A 14,018-nucleotide genomic window follows, 5' to 3' on the forward strand; every position below is an offset into this window, starting at 1 on the left:
TCCTTGCGAGAATGTGATTAAATGGTTTCTTTCTGGCGACGCCGGCTCATTTGCCCCGCGGATCTTCCAGTCCTTCTCCATCACCTTCTTCTTCTAATTCAACCCTACTCCGGCTGCTTTCCTCCTCAGTCAAAGGGACGTCAAAGAACGTGTTGTCGTTTTTAAACTTGTTAGCTGGTGTGAAATTAGCTTCGCGTATTCGCCTACATACGCTGGTAGAAATATAGCATTAATGTCGCATTTCTAGGCTGTCGATTGGACACCCTTAGCTGCGAGTTCGATACCATACCGGACACGTTTCTTTTTTATTTTTGTTATTGTTACCGAAACGAATTCTTTGATGAAGTGTTTTTTGCCCCGTTTTGGAATATATCATAAAATACAATTTTTCTGCTTCGATTGCAGGAATCAAAAGCCAAGGAGAAATTATCCTCGTTTCTTTATACGATGGAACCTCGATTATCCGAATCTTTGATATCAAAACTTTTTATTATACGTTTCACAAATGTATGCATAGATGAATTTAAGTATTTCTCATTGTACGAATCGGTAAAAATTGAATCTAGCATAATAATTAAGTAACCGTTCCATTATCTACACACTCGAATCAATAATATATGTACAATTTTTGTGACAATAAAAATTGTGTTATACAATTATTTATGTAAGTGGTTAATCCAAAAATTGTTACAAATGGTTAACCCAGACCATTCAAAAATTATGCAATTGGGAATGTTGTTACTACAACGATCTTCTTTAGACGCTTCTTTAGAAATTAAGTTCATTCGCAATAGAACAATGACGATTTTTTACATTAATCTATTCGAGCCTCCAGAAACCAGCATCTAGGGGTGTCCTTATTGCAGATCCGGGCAGCATTCGCACCAGAAGCAGACAAATTCGATTCTTGCTGTCCACGCGTCCGGAATTCGTTAAAGGGGTGTCTCCACGAAGTACCCGAAGGCAGGGGGTTGTCGTCAGGGAAAAATAAAGGGTGCGGGAGTGACAGAGTTGACGGGGTTGTACGCATGCAGGAACTGGCCAGGACCAGGCGCCATAAATATCGCCGCGTTCTTATATTTTCATCACGGCCATCATTAAAATTTATGTTATGATCAGAAGTGCGCGTATATATCAGAGGACGCGTTCTCTGGCGTTGGTTGCGGGCTAACGCCGACACCCGGGCGAGGGTGGGTTACGCGGTAATATTGTAATCTATGTGTGGAAGAACGCGGGAAGAGAAACAGAGGAGAAATGAAAAAGTGGCTTCAATGGCAGCCCCGCGCCGTTGTAAGGGGTAGTTTTCGGTGCCGGGGGTGGCAGAAGGGTGCCGAACGGAAACAATGACGTCTATACCAAATCCCTGTATTCCACCCCTCTCCCTGTTCCGGCCCTGCCATTAGACTCCCGTGGCGGCGCTATAAAAATATAGCCCGTATTGTGCTCGTTCAGGTACCGATATTCTCCTAGCTACTAAAAGTCTTCGCCGCATGTATCTTCGTCCCTGCATTTCTTCCGTCTCGGCGTTCCCGATGTCTCTTTAACAGTCTGAGCTGCCGGTCACCGCGTTTCAAGATTTTTCTCGCTTTTCATCCGATTCTTTCCGTCTCCTACAATTCTTTCTTCACAGCTACATCAATTAGTATCCCTTCATCGTTAATTCCTTGGAAGAAATGGAAAATGTTGTCATAAGCCGATCACTCTATGATATTTATCGAATAATACGCATTAATTTTGTTTTTCAAATGAACGAAATAAATGAATAAGAAACTTTGTTGTTCAAGAATTAACGAAATAAAAGGACAACAAAGTTTATTGAATTATTCGATGAATGAAAGTAAGGCTAATTACGTCCGAAAACAAACCAAAGGCGCGGCAATTGGTCACACAGCAATTGGCCCACAGTAACTGATAGAAAGTATTTATATATAATATCAAGGCTACGACTTGGGTGAAACGACGTAATTAGGTGAGCATGTGAAAGAGAATTGTTAGCGAATCTCGTAAAATATATTGACGAGCGGATAGCAGCAAATGATAGCGTTTCCGAGTCGGGTGTGGGACAATTCGGCGATCTGTTTGGTGGAATTCCAACAGCTCTAGCAACCTAATCCACCCGTCACATCTTTTAGTAGCAGCTTGACAGCGATCTGAAGTATGAAATGTCACCTATAATTCTCGCTCGAGCAGAATAAAACACACGGTCTCGCTCCGGGACATAACAATTTAATAGAGGCCGGGGGTATATGTAATGAAACGTTGTCCCGCGCGAAAGTCACGGAAACCTAGGCAAATAAACATGGTAAAATTGACAGCGCGGAGCGAAATCGGTCGACAATTAGCGGCAGAGAAAGCAACCGGTCGATGGGAATCTCGTAGGGATAATGGAAGAGGAGGAGGTGGACGATCGGTCGGCCCAGATCATAAAGATGATTCGCTGTTGGCGTATGGCCCATTGTAGTCCGTTGGACCGAACGGAATCGAAATGGCAAACGGTAACTCGATTGGCCGCGCCGCGCATGGATTGCGAATTATTTCTACGGTGGTGGCGCGCTCATTTCGCGGCCAAACAGTCGTGATCGATTCATGCAAATTTCTGCAAACTCCCGCTTCGCTGGCCAGCCGACAGCCGGTCCTTTTCGCCGATTTCGATGTATCAAGTTCTCCATTGTTCCGACCGAAATTCGTTTGTCGAACGAGCGGAAACCATTTTCCAAGAGCTTTCCGATTGGAAAAACCTGGCACGGTGAAAATAGAGCAGAAGATTCGGCGAATTCTCATTTCTTTGATAACGTTTTACCACGGCTCGTCCAATCGACCGCCGCAATCATTGTGTTGGAAAAAACGAGGGGCCAAAAGCTGGCCGACCAAAAATCAAAAACAAAAAAAAAACAAAAAAAAACGAACCGCCAGTTAATGAACGAGTTTAGCGTGCGCAGAATTATGGTCCCCTTCGCAGTCGCGATTGCAAACGGTTTCCACGAAAACGCGAAAGAAAAAATCAATTTCAACATATACGGAACCGCGAGTTTGCAAAACGAGAATAATATCAGTGAGACGAATGCAACCCTTTGAGGATCATTTACAAGGAAACCGGTCCTCTTTGAGGATTGTAAAACGGTTTTTCGTGTCTTTTAATAGTCCGAATGTGTCCGGCCTACTGTATTGGTAGAGGAAATCGACTCCGACGCTTCCCAGGAATCCCAGCTAAAAGAAACAGCCCGTTTCTCTCTTTCCGCAGCAGATGATCACTGATTTTTTTTCTTGCGGGCGAACGTGATTTATTAGTGGATCGTGCGTGAGAAGATCTCGGCCGCTGACTCGCACGTGTACAGGGAATTTGCTGAGGGAATGATTGCTGCATCGGGAGAAAGACAGATTAAAAATAGGTCGCCTTGGAAACTCGAAATTCCTCTTCCTTTTATCCTTTCGAACGACTCTCACATCAAATAAAGTCATTGGCTAATTCGAAACAATATCATTTGCACTGCCCAGACTTACCATAATCTTTTATCGCACAAGCTGGAACGAGTCTGTTAAAATCTTCTATGTCACATTCGAATCGCTGGGGCACTTTTATAAGAAATTATTAGTCGGACTGCACTTCATCTATCGATAGAATTCTGAATGAAGAAATCTCGTTAATATTAAATCTACCTGACTCAAATTTGTAAGTGATGTGCTGTGCTACACAAAAGTGAAAAAATTAAATTAGGCCTTCTGCTGACTTTTGAAATTGAATCATGGTATATAGAAGTGTCGTAATAATTGTAAAATAAAAGTAGCATGTAAAGTACATAGTATCATAACAAGTATTGAAATCATGCAATTTTGTCAAACAGTGTTAGACCGTAGATTAACGCTGGTTATTGTACAAGAGTGTGCTAAACGATGCAATCAGAGTTTTGGCAACATTGGCTCTCAGTTTGATTGCCAGCTGTTGGTGTTACTCTCTTAGCTATGAATAACTAGTACATCCTTCATGAAGAATTCACGAAGAAATGATAATTTTTCACGCTACAACAAACATATTCATCTTACGATTCTATTTATGTTTGTGTGGTGTAGTTCGCGAATAATTAGAAAAGAACTTGCAGAGAATGCAAGTTAGAGAGAGAGAGAGAGTCTGGATGCAAGTTAGCCTCTAGCTAAACAACTGCGCGTATACGCTCGATAAAATGTATTCGAAATTGATCTTGAAAATTGATCGGCACAGTTCAGAGGTTAAGAATGCAACAATCGATTTGCAGGATGTTTCGGAGGTTTCCGGTCGGTGAAAGCTAAGCCTAGAACCGTCTCGATCGTTGCTCAGGGCGAAAATACGAGACATCTTCGAACAGAGTGATTATGCGCTGCAGGCGGCGGGTATCGCGGGTCGTTGAAGGAGGACTTGAAAGAGTGCTCGTGTCTAATGATGTTTAAGAAGGGGCTTTAATTTTTCATTAGGACAACGGGGAACATCAAAGGGGTTCGTTCGTTTTTTAACCGATGCCTCGGGGCTAGTTCCACGGGAACTGATGGCCCCGTCTCGTTGGTATTGTCATCGTTTCGCCCAACTTTCATTCGAACCCTTCGCCCCCCCCCCCCACCCTCACCGCTGCCAACCCGCGGCCGGGTAGACAGTGTATTGACATTTCTTAAATATTGCCGGGCGGACGCGTTCTTATTAGAACACGACCGTCGTCCTCTCCCGCCTGTTCCTCGCTCCTGCTCGCGTCGCCCTCTTCTTCGGGATACGATCCTCTATCCTCTGGTCCCACACGTGGGAACCTGTGCCACATGGAGAGCCATCCTCGGTACACATGCTCCCGGAGAAAAGCAAACGGAGGATACGGTCGATGACCCTCCGAAAAGTATCTCGTTCGAGAAGAGAGGAGCGCGTTTATTGTCCTACGATTAATGGATCCCCCAGGCTGAGCCTTCCTAACAACGTCCCACCCAGTTCTCTCGAGACAGTTCTTTCGGAAACGGCTGATACTTTCAATTAAACCACAACGATTTCTCTCTTGTACTCGCTGCTGATCGTTCCTTTCGCGCTCCCTGCACCAATTCAACAACTGCTTTTCTGTTTCGGACTGAATTGTGACGACCTACTCTCCAATCTGCACTTGAACGATCGGATTATTAAAACGTATCACCATCCGACGTTGGAACGTCTTCGTTTCTATTTTAAATTTAAAGAACGTACACAAAATTTATTATCGATTAATTGAAACTTCTCAATATTATTTAGAACGTATTGCTCGTTCAACCGTTTGAATAATCCATTTTCTGAATAATCCATTTTTCTTAAAATATGATTCAGAGAATGATCATTTGACAAATATGTCCCACGCATCGCGTTTCGTGTAGCCACATTTCGTAGCGAAGAGAACTGTTTAGAATGTTGTTACTGCTCTTAGGCGATTCTGAATTGTAAATTAAATCCAGATCCGAAAACAGCTCTATGCTACGCTATAGACGATCCAAAACTATGCGACCACGTGGAACATGATTGCAGACTATAAACGTCCGCATCAAAATCCCATGAATCGGCGATGCACCTTTCCAGGTGCCTCCCAGACCGTTCCCAGTGGATTTAACCGAGGATATCTCGAACAACGGGATATTAAAACAATCTGGATCGGTTCCTGAGCGGTCCTCGGACGTCTTAGCATATTATGAGTGACGCGATAGATTTATAGGGCGATTAGAATCGCGCTCGAAATAAGGCTAAAGAAAAGCGTGCTGGCGCGGAGCAATATCGCACGGAGGTCGGTCCGAATAAATCCCGAAAGCGTCACGGGCGACCAGTTCACCGACTACTAATTCAAACCGCGGCAATCAATGCGCCATTTAATCAGATCGAAACAAAGCGCACTCTCATCTATTTCGACGACTCTCGTCTCTATCTCTCCCCCTGCCTTTCGTTCTCTCTAGCGTCGCGTATCCGTGCAGCGCACAGAAATGTCTGAAACAAAGCAGAAATTAGCATCGATGGTATTCCGGGCTCTCTGGCTGCTCGTCGAAAAAGACTAAAAGACTGGTATCGAGGAGACGAGCGATACGGCCAGGGTGTCCAGAGGGAGGGGGGAGGCAGGGGATGCCGTACGGGGGATGAAAATCGTAAGAGGGGTCGAACGGCATTCTCTTTCGCGACTCGTGTATGCTTGGAGTGTTTCCCGCCGCATATTGCACTACCTACCAGGACTTAGAGCCGGTCGATATCTTAATAATAAATACAAGAGGGGTTCACCCTGATGGCTGGTTGGTGTGAGATTGAAGAAGGGGGTTGTGGGGAGGTGATTGGGGGTGGTGGAACGGCCTCGGTGGTGGTGGAACGGCGCCACGGTGTGTATCGGTACAGTAAAGAGAGCCTGCGCTAGATAGGGTGGCTGCTCGACGGAAGAAACAGCGGCAGGAGGGGGTGAGTCGGCGAGGGAAGCGAGGCCGGTGGAGATCATTCGCACCTCGAGGTGTAATGAGAAAATTTGAAATATCACGGCCGTCTCTTGCCTCCGACCCCACCGCCTGCCCTCCCGAAAAAAATATAACACCGCCGGTAGTCATAAACGGTTGATCCACCCCCTGCCAACCCCCTCGGTTACCCGCCGGGAGATTATAAGGACGGCTGCTGTAAGGTATTCCTCCGCCTCCCTCTACTCGCCTCCTCTGCCGGTTCTGCTGTTCACCGCGATCTTATGCATCGGGACAGGGGAAACTATTTCCTTCCCCGAGATGGGATAGTTTTGAATTCTCGTTTCCTTCAACCGATTCGCCGCGGGAACTAAAAGTTGCACGGCGTTTCAACCGCGGAACATTGGAGGCTCCGTGATTTTTCTTGGATCCCGACTATCGGCCTCAAAGGCAGAGATTATTTTAGCTTTCGATTGTTCCATCCTTATGACAATAACCAGAATTGTCGACGTTGTTCTATAATCGGGATAGCCCATTCTATGCCGAGCTCCTGCATTAAGTTACTGTTTTACATAATTTGTATATATAAACATATAAACGTTTATTGTTATTTATTTTATATTTATTATCGCAATATGATATTACTTTTATTAATTGTCTGGAGAACTTCTACTCCTTTCTATTGGGTTGGCAACTAAGTAATTGCCGATTTCAGTTATAGATGTCTCTCACTCCCATTTTTATGATATCCGTAAATGTTATATTATGAAATTATTATTATTATTACTATGTTATTTTTTATTATCCACGAATGTTAGCAACTGGACAAATTGAATGCAGCGGTCAAGGAAAAGCGACCAGAATTGGTCAATCGTAAAGGTGTCACTTTCCACCAGGATAATGCTAGGCCGCACACGTCTTTGTCCACTCGGCAAAAATTGATGGATATTGATTGGGAATTGATGTTACACCCACCATATAGCCCTGATCTCGCGCCATCGGATTACCACTTATTTCGATCCCTGGACAACTCCCTTCGTGGTAAAACTTTTAATGATGATGACGCTGTAAAATCTCACTTAACTCAGTTTTTGACCGAAAAGGATCAGACTTTCTACGAGCGTGGAATTTTCAAGTTGTCAGAGAGATGGCAAAAGGTCATCGAACAAAATGGAAAATACATTACAGATTAAACTTCATTCCAAGTAAAAAAGATTTTTTATTTCATTGAACAAATCGGCAATTACTTAGTTGCAAACCCAATATATTTCCTGTCCTCTTCTTCTCGTACCCGGGTTCCACGGTTATTGAACAAACGCACATCAAACTTTATCGTCCAATTTTAGTACTTTTCTGATAACAAAATTGTTGACTTGAGACTAATGTCGATAGGAAATGTGTCAAATAACGACGATCTGGTCGGATATTAAAATATTTTACCGGGAACAAAAAATAATTTTCAGGACACTGTCCAAAAGAGTACCCGGTTTTTGGCGTAAGGGTTAAATAATTGGGTGATCGTCGAAGAAAATTGTTTGTCGGTCGTTCTCTGAGTGACAAAGTCCGGCGCAGTTTGATCCTCGCTGGAATTTAATTCTGCCGGCGACGGTGAAATTATTTTAATTACATCTCCGCGGAGGATGGGAAATGTTGGAGGCTTCAATTTTCGCATTGATAGGGTGTAACAATGGGGAACAAACATGCGAGCCAGTCGCTGCGAAATAACAAGAAGGAATAAGAAATATCACGCGAATCGCCGGAACGAAACCGAAGCCACGGCGCAGAGAGCCCGGTATAAAAGTAAACGAAGCATTTCACGCTAATTAGCCATTCGTTTTAGTGGCCCGTATAAATTACTCTATTTAGCAGTCTGTGTAACACTGGATTTTTCTCTCCTCATTCGAAAAACCGAGAGGTGAAGGAAGCGTACGACGCATCGAAGACTCATCGAAATGCACCGGCCTTGAAAACAGTGGGAAAACTCTATTGACAATAATACATCGTTTCCCTCGCTTCTTGTTTCGACGTTCCCTTGCGATGCACTTGCACTCGAAGTAACACAAAACTTTGCACGCGATTTGGATAAGCAAACGTCAAGTTATCAAATTGCTCAAAATCAAAGTAATCCAGTTAACGAAGTTAAAGCAAGAAAATTGAAATTAACTTCATGTATTACGGCACGAATCCATTTCTAGACCTTTCCAAAACATAGTGTCACTCATAGTATATGATTAAGTTGGCAGTCAATGTGTTGGATCCAATTTGAATCTCGAATAGTTTGATTACGAAGAGAATTCAACATATGTAAAGCGCTTGAAATGTGTCACGCGATGATGACGAATTTTCTCAGCCTAGATGCAGCTTCATTGCAGTAGTGCGAATTAATTCGGATGTGTACGATAAACAGTGTTCCACATAAATCACCTTAAATTGGGCCATTGGATAACAGAACATTTAGATATCAGAGATATTCTACTCTATTCAAAACACCAGAAAATTCTTCATTGTTGTACCTCGAGTGCTTAATGATCCTAGAATGACCCATCGTCCATGCTCAAATGCTACAGTTTCGATTAGAATACATTCTCGATTAGAATCGTTGTCATAAACGAGTATCGACGACTCGAAAGAATTCCGTCAGCGAGATAATTCGAAGAAAGCATGCTTATTTATATTTCCCTCGGAGAGAAAGACGGAGAGAGAGGAGAAGGAGCAGGAGTAGGAGGAAGAGCGAGATACATCGATCTCGGCGGAATTCCCGATGGCTCTCGCACATTAGTCAACCGTCACGGAATAAATAGTCGGAAATAAGGACGCGGCGCGTTGATGATTCGAGGGCTACGCATAAAAATAGAAACACTCGCGGCGGGGTGGGCTTGCGAGCCACGAGTCGCGAGGGAGGTGATCTATTCGGAATATTCTGCCCTCGGAGCACAAAGAATGCTCGGCGTTTGACGGGACACGACATCAAGCGACGCCAGCTGCGATACTCGGATGCCGAGCACGCATACACGCACCGAAAGCGTCGCGCGTGTCCTGTTCGGCCATGATAACTCGTTTCTTTCGAGAATTCTTTTGGAAATCGCTATTGCGGCTTCGACTACAGCTTCGAGAACCTCCCCGGTCGTTTGAGAGCCCTTACGGGGTCGGCCACAGCAATCAATCGGGGCGGTTCTCCGTTACGAAAGCCTGAGCTTTTCTACAAATGGGATGTAGTCAAAATTCAAGTAATTTGCAATTATTTTCTTTTACTTGCCGACCGTGTCTGGGAAGGTAGTTAGGCTTTCTGGTAATTATATGAACATTCTCAAGTATGAAACTGTCTACAGAATTTTCTTGTAGACATTTTAGACAAAAATATATTTTAGGAACCACTCTACATCTCCGTTTTCGAGCTAATCGAAGAGGCTGTTAAAGTGCTAGATACTGATTTACTATTTCGATAATGAAGAATTCAGAGAGAAATACACCGTGTTTAACCTTTTAGGTACGGCTGAATTCTACGCGAGGCTATTTCCCTGGACGGCAGAGTCTGATTTGTACTGTACAGAGTGTCTGTATATTCTGTCTGTATATTGTTAAGATACAGTTATATTGTTAACAGTTATATATTGTTAAGATAAATCTGTATATTGTAAATCGATGTGAAGACAAAAGAAGTGTGAAACAATGGATATGAAGACGATTATTTGATTCAAACGATGACCGAGTGAGCTACTAGAGTAAGCCACTATAGTGGTGCGTCGTTCAGAGAGGTGACATCCGCGAAAGCCACTATAGTGGCGCGTCGTTCAGAGAGATGACATCCGCGGAAGCCATTATAGTGGCGCGTCGTGCCTGAAAGGTTAATATTGAATTGTACACATTGCATTTTATAATAATAGTAATAATAATAATAATTTACTGATATCAACGAGAAAACATCTTTGTTGTATAGTGTGCAGCTAGTACGCTATACGATCTAAATAAATATAAAATAAAATAATAAAATGAAGTAATTAAATATAAATGTACGCTGAAAGTAGTGAAATTATGACCGAATAATATTCCCCTTCAAGGAGCAAAGCTTCAGAACTTGAATAAATTAATCAAGAAGATCAGGTGTGATAAAATGAAGAATGCAAAAGGTCGGAAGAGCGAAAATCACCGAGAAAACGTGGAAACGAGCGCGTCGCGTCGGCTCGATAGCAACTGATCGATGAAATACCCGATCTGAAAGTGCGTGACCGCGGGGCCTAAAAGCAGCTCCGAAGTAGGTTCTTGCTCACGTGGAACCTGCAATGAGCCGCGATTTCGTATATCGAATCGGTGAATGGTGATCGATCGATGTTCAGGACGTTGGGCAAGTCGAATAACCATCAATTTGCGAGAGCGGGCTGTAAGACGAAGAAACGCCTCGATGTTGATCGAAATCCTCTCTTCCTCGCCAATCTCGAATCGGGAATACGTAATGGCCACCGTCCGACGATCAAATCGAACCTGTGCATTAAAAGCTAGAAAGAAACTTTCGCGACTCTGTGTTCACTTCTGACTCCCCGGGCTATAGAATCCCAGCTAAGTCTATATGCTCTTGAGAAAATAGATTTTAAGTAGTGCTACATCGATTTTGACTACATGATTTATTTAATCACGCGTCCATTACAATTTGAATTTGTTCGCCTCTGTTTAATCTCGCTGGCGCATTGGAACTGAACACTAAAATAGAGCGATGCGGCCTGCAGTTAATTGTTATGCGGGTAACTACAACCATTTACTTTTTAAGTTCAGTGCAGTAAGCATACGATACGCAGATCTAAAAGTTTACGGGTTTTGTGCGTTTATAGCAGATGTGAAAGACAAAACAGTGAAATGATTCAGAGAGTTTAAGAACGCTGCTACATTATTTTCATTGTGTAACATGTATTAAGAAGGGAAACAAAATATTAGTTTAATTTAGAATGTTGCAATTGAGGTGTACAATATTTATTTATCTATTTATATACTGTATGTATCATTTTAATCTCAATTTTCATCGTTGCCTTTATCCTTGACGCTTAAAGTTGCCCAAACATGGCTAAATGGAAAGTGTTCAACCTACTTTCAATTCTCAATTGAATCGAATTAAACCAAAAAGACTGCCGCTTTACAGTAGCATGCTGATGAAAGTGGTTCTTCAAGGCATCTAAGTTCAAACATATAACTTAATGGCTCGCATAGTTCTGTTTATTTTATTCATTGTATCGAATGCACCGTGCTCTCTTACAAAATGTGAGAATACAATTATCAAATAATGACGTCCGCAAGATTGACACGGTGTTCTTTGTACGAAAGAGAAAATCGCGATTGCGAATGTGTTAACATAATAAAGGGTCGAATCCAATGCGCCATAGGAAAAGTATTGTTGCGAGGTGCGAAGAGCGAGACGACAAGCGTCGGTCGAAAGTCGCGGGCGGAAGTGTTCGCCGGATTTCTATTAATCAGCGGCGTTTCATCGGGCAAATTGGCGGACCAAAGGCGGAAGCGGTGAAAAGCCTTGAGGCGTACGAAAGACCGGAAGATACGCTCGAGTTTCCCGTAATTCCGTAACTAAAATTCTGAACGGGACGATTGTTGATAGAACAACGACAAAAGCAGCGTCGTTAGGAACGTTCAAAGAAGCCATTATCTCTCAACTACTTCCGCTGCTAATGTGACGATCGCGGGCGGACGATCTTTATCGGCGATCTTCTCGATCCTCTCCATCAGCCTCGATTCTGCGAGGCGTGCAGACCGGAGCGGAGCGCGGTGCGGAGAAGAGAAAGAGGCCGCGCGGAGCGAATCGTCTTCCCCTCCATCTCTCGGAACCATGACAAATAGAACGGGATGAGCCTCGACAGCCTATCGATACCCATCCGCCATTCCGATGAACGTGCAGCGAGTCTCGAATACTATGTATTTATGCTTCCCGTATCATTTCGTAATTATCGATAACATCGTCAAGGCTTTTTGCAGGAAACAATGGGTCATTACTAGTTCCCTCGTACCTCGCCCCGGAGTCTGTCTTACTTTTTCTTTGCCGTTTCCCCACGCCACTCCTCATCCATCCCCGCTTATCCGTTTAATCACTGGAACGCCTAAGTCGCTTTTGGATGTCCACCAAGTTGCGCGAAATTCTCTTTAAAAAATTCAAAATCCAGTCGAAGCGAACAAGGCTCTTCGATTCCTAGCGTCTCCATTCGGGTCATGGATAACCGGCGTCATTAAATCCAATAGAAACAAATTCTTTAATTGCCAATCGCAATTCCGATCGTTCTTTCAATGCCACCAATGGCACCGACCGATTATTGGAATTTATAACCGGTTAAAAGTCTCCGATTCTAAAACGAATTTTCCGAACGCGATTTTCCGTCCGTGCAACATGAATTTCTTATTATGTGTAATTTAGCATTATCTAATCTATATATTTTAGCGTATCTAATATTCTAATAGCGACGATAATATCGACAAATTTTAAAGCATTAAAATTTACTTCAATTATGTTTCTAGCAATCTTGGCTCCCGTGACATGCTCCCACACTCCCGTGACATACTACGTGTTCAGCTGTGCACGTGTTTCTGTGACAATTATTCGAATAAGATGAGAAAAGATATCAAATTGTACATCAAAAATTTTAATTCTAACGTGGAGCGGACGCTGACTCGAATGCTTCGACAACGATATATTTGTAAAATGATATAATTTTGAACGAAAGCGAACGATCAAATTAATTTGGAGCAATTATTTCGAAACAAGACCACGACGCATCGGAATGATTGCTGTTTGATGGTGTTTATGACACTCTCAGCTACGTTTTGCTTTTGATCTATCGCTTATATGCGACACTCGTCGCGCCGAGAGACCAGAAACTTTGAAGTTAGCCTGTAAATGCATAATGGAAAGAATCCATAACCGGTGTGTCGCGATACGTCCGTCTCGTTGTGTAATTTCAAATCGAACGGAAGCTAGCGTCGTCGCTATTCCGCGGAACTATCGACCGGTTTCGATATGCATCGAGCTAAAAACTGACGTGGATTTGTCGCGGCTTGTCCACGTGGCGCTCTCGATATTTTACCGCCGAAATCGCGATCGCCTCTTTAATTGCCTCCAGATGTCAATTAATGGCTCGAGCAGCGGCGATGGGTCGCGCGCCTCGCACGGATCGTTCGGCAGCCGACAGCATCGCTAACTAAGAACGCAAGTGTTTGTCATTACGGCATCCAAGACGATTTTATCGTCCACGAACGTTTCCGCCTTTTCCTGTTGCTACCGTGATTCCCTCGCCGTTAGATCGGGAGATCTATCCCGTAATAATAACTGGCAGATCATGTGGACACGATGACCTCATCGCTGGAAAAACAGTTTCGAATCGCTGCACCATTTTTAGGGACGCTGCTCGTTCTAGAGTTCGAGCGATTCTACAATTTTACATTATATTTACTCTTCTATTGCCATTTAATTTATATTCATTATTATTGTCATTATTATTTTCACCTTTTTTATTCCTTTTATATTACATCTCCTTTTTCTTGCTTTCTATTGCTTGTAAATCTTCTTAAACTTTTTGTGACAAAGGTTTTTTCCTCGTTTACACGATATATCAATAAATATTGTATATTATTACTAT

At 43.1% G+C, this 14,018-nt stretch overlaps 1 protein-coding gene across 4 annotated transcripts in view; it reads left to right on the plus strand.

Moving 5' to 3' along the window:
* The window catches only part of cut (homeobox protein, cut), a 150,538-nt gene that overhangs the window by 61,200 nt on the left and 75,320 nt on the right, over positions 1–14,018 (plus strand). The gene's annotated exons all lie outside the window — the stretch shown is intronic.

The sequence above is a fragment of the Megalopta genalis genome, chromosome 6 (assembly GCF_051020955.1).
Source record: "Megalopta genalis isolate 19385.01 chromosome 6, iyMegGena1_principal, whole genome shotgun sequence".
NCBI lineage: Eukaryota > Metazoa > Arthropoda > Insecta > Hymenoptera > Halictidae > Megalopta > Megalopta genalis.